Raw genomic sequence first — 5,559 nt, 5'->3', positions numbered from 1 at the left:
CGGGCGGCATAGACACTCACCCCCAGCTGACTGCACTGAGCCCTGGACGGGCGGCATAGACACTCACCCCCAGCTGACTGCACTGAGCCCTGGACAGGCGGCATAGACACTCACCCACTGCACTGAGCCCTGGACGGGCGGCACAGACACTCACCCACTGCACTGAGCCCTGGAGGGGCGGCATAGACACTCACCCACTGCACTGAGCCCTGGACGGGCGGCATAGACACTCAGCCACAGCTGACTGCACTGAGCCCCGGACAGGTGGCATAGACACCCACAGCTGACTGCACCGAGCCCTGGACGGGCGGCATAGACACTCACCCACAGCTGACTGCACCGAGCCCTGGACGGGCGACATAGACACTCACCCCCAGCTGACTGCACTGAGCCCCGGACGGGTGGCATAGACACCCACAGCTGACTGCACCAAGCCCTGGACGGGCGGCATAGACACTCACTCCCAGCTGACTGCACTGAGCCCTGGATGCCCTAAAGTAAGTGCTATATCCCTGGTGTTTTCCTTTCTGTGGGTGACATGATACATATTTCTTAGCAAGGGTGTGTGTGAAGAGGAAGTAAAGAAAAAGAGAAGCAGCAGATACTTGGAGGGGACAGAAATGTCTGTCGTCCTTCCTTCAAGGAGATGCTCAGCCTGGACGCCTCTTGCTGAGAGAGTCGGGTTCCGGGGGGTGATCTACTACAGAAGGCTCGATGGTTTACGTCTGTTCTCAGGGTCCTTTGTTAACTATGCCACTCAAACAGGCATTACAGATGCTTCTTCTAAAGAAATCATTTAAAAGATGATCTTCGCTTATGAGAATTGGCAGATTAATATTAAGGATGAAGCTGCTGGATGGTCCTTTCATTCTCTTCCCTTCAAACTACCAGAATAATTTATCAACTGTGATTTGACTGTAACAGACATGAGAAAACATCCGAGGGAGCAATGATCTCACTAGACTGTAAGAAGCAGAAGGATGTATTTTTCGTGCTATGGTCACTGTAAGGGATAGTGAGCTTTAAATTCAAACAAACAAAAGGGACAAGATGGTATAAGATTCTCACTTCCCTTCTCCCAAGACCTGAGTCTGATTCTGAGCTTCACTACTTACTAACTGCGGGACCTCAGTCAGGTTACCTAACTTCTCTGAATCATCTTAACCTACAAAGAGGGGGTAATAACTGCTTTACAATGAAGCTGGGATTGTATACGGTAACATGCAAAGTCCTTAACTCGGTAAAACTAATTCCTCCTTTCTCTTTCTTTCGAAGGCCTTAAAATGATCACAAGCATATAAGAGTCAGACTGTGAAATGGAGGCACTGAGGTTTCCCAGTCAGAATTTCAGGTTCATGATTTTCAAGGATTGGAGGGTATGTTAGAAATATACTTCACATTTGAATTTACTTGGAAGATACTTAGACTATGCTTTATATTTGATATATTACAATGTTAGTATCATTGGATACACTGCGTAAGATAGAGCCTAAAATAGCATTAGCAAAGTGTCAGTGTGATATAAATGGCAAACACATTAATGGGTTCAAAACCCAGCCCTGGCCGAAAAACTGCAAAAAAAATACTGCATACCACTCTGGGCAATAAAGAAACAGCTTTTCTTCCATTGTCATTCCTCAGGTTTATAGACTATATAGCTTTTTTTCTTGAGGTTAAATAACTTCTTTTTCCTTTTAAGCAGTAATCATTTAAATTAATTTCACTAGACACAATGTCACAACATGAACTTTAAACTTTCTTTTTTTTTTTGAGACAAGAGTCTCACTATGTCACCCTCAGTAGAGTGCATGGTGTCACAGCTCATAGCAACCTCCAACTCTTGGGCTTAAGTGATCCTCTTGCCTCAGCCTCCCAAGTAGCTGGGACTACAGGCACCTGCCACAACACTCGGCTATTTTTTGGGGGCTGGGGGGTTTGTAGTTGTCATTGTTGTTTGGCAGGCCCGGGGCTCGATGTGAACCTGCCAACTCCGGTGTATGTGGCCAGCGCCCTAGCCACTGAGCTACAAGTGCCAAGCCAACTTTAAACTTCTTAATAAATTATATTTGGTATAATCTTGTCACCCTCATCATCAGCAAGTAGTCTAAATTATTAGGGCAAGGCTTCAGCAGGGGGTGCTGCGCTGGAAATGAGACACCGACAGGTAACTACGATGCCTGCCCCTTCTCAGCCCCTGGCTCTCACCAGCTCTGACTGTAAGTAGAGGACTGAGCTGTGCCAGACCAAGCGCAGCACACTGTCCTCGACAACTCACATCCGACCTGGACCACAACAACCAACTGAGAACTTGAGAAGGACAGAGGAATAACATTTTGTTGTGACAGTCACTTTCTAGAAAACAGGATAGCAGGGTTTAGGAGTCTTGCAATCACGGAGGGAACGAAAGACGTCTTTTTGGAAGCAGAGAGGGTATAAATACACAAGTGGCATGCTCAGCATTACAGAGCTGATTAGGGAAAATGAAGAGAGGAATAAATAGATAGTCAATTAATATTCCAGGAAGCAGATATTACCGGCTTCTGCAAGAGTGGTGATGATCATGTCCAATCAAACAAGATGATTTTTTAGACCATGTGTTCACCGCCTTACATTTCTTCTTTGGACTTCGTGTTTTTCAGACTCATCAAAATGAAAATAAAGTTCTTTCCTATGGGAAAACCGTTACTGTTCCCAGAGGCACAGACCTGACACTGCCTGAATCGTGTCCTCTCCAGATTCACAAGCCGATGCCCTACCCCCCTGTGGCTATGTCTGGAGACAGGACCTTTAGGAAGGTAAGTAAGGTTAACTGAGGTTAGAAGAGCGGGGGCCTGATCCCACCGGGCTGGTGGTTCTTAACAGAAGGGAAGAGACGCCAGGGATCTTTCTCTCCACACTGTGGAGTAAAAGCCACGTGAGGCCATAGGAAGAAGACAGCCGTCTCTAAGCCAGGAAGAAAGCCCTCACCAGCCATCGACCTTGACAGCACCTTGATTTTGCATTTCAAGCCTCCAAAACAGTGACAAAATAATTTCTGATGTTTAAGCCACCAGGCTGAGGTATTTTGTTATGGCAGCCCTTGCAAATACAATGCTCTTTCCAATAGCTGTGAAGGGCAAACTCTGATCAATAAAGAATTGGAGATGCCGGTTTCATTCTTGTGTGTTTACAGTTGCTAGTGGAAGGGCTGTTAAAAATGAGTGGTTAGAATTCATGAGAAGGAGGCGGGACATACTCTTCCCTAAAGAGTCATCTGAAGTCAATTAGAGAGAACATTTCCTGCATGTTATGCAGCAGATATAAGTCCTCTAAGTCTATCTAAGACGGGAATCTCACTGTTATCTAAATAGTAATAATCGGTAATCACTAGACTACCAACCCATCAAGGGCAGGGACTGTATCCTAGGACCTCTGAAGCCACAGAGGCGGGGCCTGTGACTGGCATGTAAGTGCTCTGTTTGCTGAACTACAATTTAACTTGGTGGCAATCTCATGAAGTATTGCTATTTCCACTTTATATTTAAGGACACAGGTGCGCAGAGATGCTGACTTGCCCAAAGTCACTCGCTTGGTGTGGAACTCGCTTGGTCTGTGTGAGTCCACAGCTCTGTGACCTTTGCACCGGGTCATGGTCTTTCCTCAATTTCTTACTGCTGTATCAAGTAGCAAGAGATCTGTCACTCCCTTAAAAAAAGAATTACAACCACGAATTAAAGTGAGAAGGCTCTACTAAAACTTTCAGCACATTTATAACCATGAAAACAGAGATTTCTTAACGAGCTCAACACTAAAATTTAGGATGTGAAGTCTCTGCGGGAAGGGAGCATTCTCTTCAGCACCAGAGCCTGTGTCTTGGCACCCGGAAGGCAGTGGAGACAAGTTTGCAAATGAGCACTGAGACTGCCACTTGAATTAGAGACGCTTTATGTTGCGGTAGGTTAAGTTTCTATGAAACTTGGGTCAATGCACACAGTAAAAAGAACTCATGGAGTCTGAGTAATGAAAAGCTATCAAACCTAAGAATCCACGTTATATATCTGAACCCTGAGCCAAATTAAACACAACTGGAGATATCCTAGAGAATTTGCTCACAGCCGAGATAGGGAAGGACGTCTTGTACAAGAATTCCTCCAGGTGCTCAGGGATAATCCTGTATTAACCCCTCCCCACTCTCTCACTAGGGATAATGTTTAAGAGAACAAAGACACTCGGCAGGGAATGACTGACACAGCCCTGGGGGCTTTCCTGCTTCCTATCCTGTCTGGCCACATTTGTAAGATGGAAGGGATTCCACCAAATCTCACTATTCTTACCCCAATTTAGGCATCTCATTTTCTCTCTCTCTCTCTCTCTGTCTTGAAAACAATACCATTCAACTTTGAAGGTTTCCAAGTGCTCACAGACACTCTAACCCAAATATCTGGAACCGTACTGATACCTTATTTTACTCACATTTGTACCAATACATTATTTTACACACAAAGTACAGTGTATGTAAAACAAAATATACTATTTGCCTGTTAAAATCCAGAAGATTTTAGGACTGAGCATGGTGGCTTATGTCTGTAATCCTAGCACTCTGGAAGGCTGGGGTGGGAAGACTGCTTGAGGTCTGAAGTTCAAGACCAGTCTGTGCAAGAGCAAGACCTCATCTAAAAAAGCAGAAAAACCAGCTGGGCACTGGGAGGGGCGGGGGGGAGGGCGGTGCGTGTAGTCCCAGCTACCTGAGGCTATCCACAGGGTTCACTGAAGCCCAGGAGTTTGAGGCTGGTGTAGCTGTCTTGGTATCACTGCATTCTAGCCAGGGTGACAGAGCAAGACTCTATTTCAACCATAACAACAGAGCAAGACTCTATCTCAACCACAACAAAGGATATTTCAGAAAATGAGGCCCAGAATGACCTTAAGAAGCTTTTCTAATATCACGCTGCAGGAAATGGCAGGATCTGGGCTTTGCCCCAGAGCCCCTGCCTTTAAGCACCACGCTGACCGGTCTTTCCAAACCTCTGCGGAGCTCGCACCTTGTCTGCCTCTAAACTGGTTCTCTAACTAACTGGCCCCTGCATGTTAGTGAAGCCTTCAGTGTTTCTCACCTCAACTACTGTCATCTCCTAACTGCTCTCTCTAAATTTCTTCTCTTTCTTATCAACCCATCCTTCCCTAGAGCTACCAGACTGATCAGCGTAAAGTCTGGGTTTAATCATATCACCCTCTGCTTTAGCAGTCTTCAGTAGTGCCTTATCGATTCCTGAATTACAGGGAGACTCTTCACCTTGGCATTCAGAACTCTTCACGTCCGGCCTGACTCACAGTTTTCATTTCCCTATACTTCCATTCAAAGGAACCAGTAAGGCCCACACAGGCCGCCGAGCACTCTGCTATCTGTGCAATCTCCTCTGCCTTCAGCTGCTGCCTCTCCCTAACAAAGTCCTACACCTCTGTGAAGATGGGTCCTAAACACCAACTCTCCACAAAGCCCGGCTCTCCCTAACAAAGTCCTACACCTCTGTGAAGACGGGTCCTAAACACCAGCTCTCCACAAAGCCCGGCTCTCCCTAA

At 46.2% G+C, this 5,559-nt stretch overlaps 1 protein-coding gene across 4 annotated transcripts in view; it reads right to left on the bottom strand.

The window, feature by feature from the left end:
* The window catches only part of SIK2 (salt inducible kinase 2), a 131,064-nt gene that overhangs the window by 16,893 nt on the left and 108,612 nt on the right, over positions 1-5,559 (bottom strand). The gene's annotated exons all lie outside the window — the stretch shown is intronic.

The sequence above is a fragment of the Otolemur garnettii genome, unplaced genomic scaffold (assembly GCF_000181295.1).
Source record: "Otolemur garnettii isolate 467f Iridium unplaced genomic scaffold, OtoGar3 scaffold00086, whole genome shotgun sequence".
Classification (NCBI taxonomy): Eukaryota; Metazoa; Chordata; class Mammalia; order Primates; family Galagidae; genus Otolemur; species Otolemur garnettii.
This window is presented reverse-complemented; position numbering and strand designations above follow the sequence as displayed.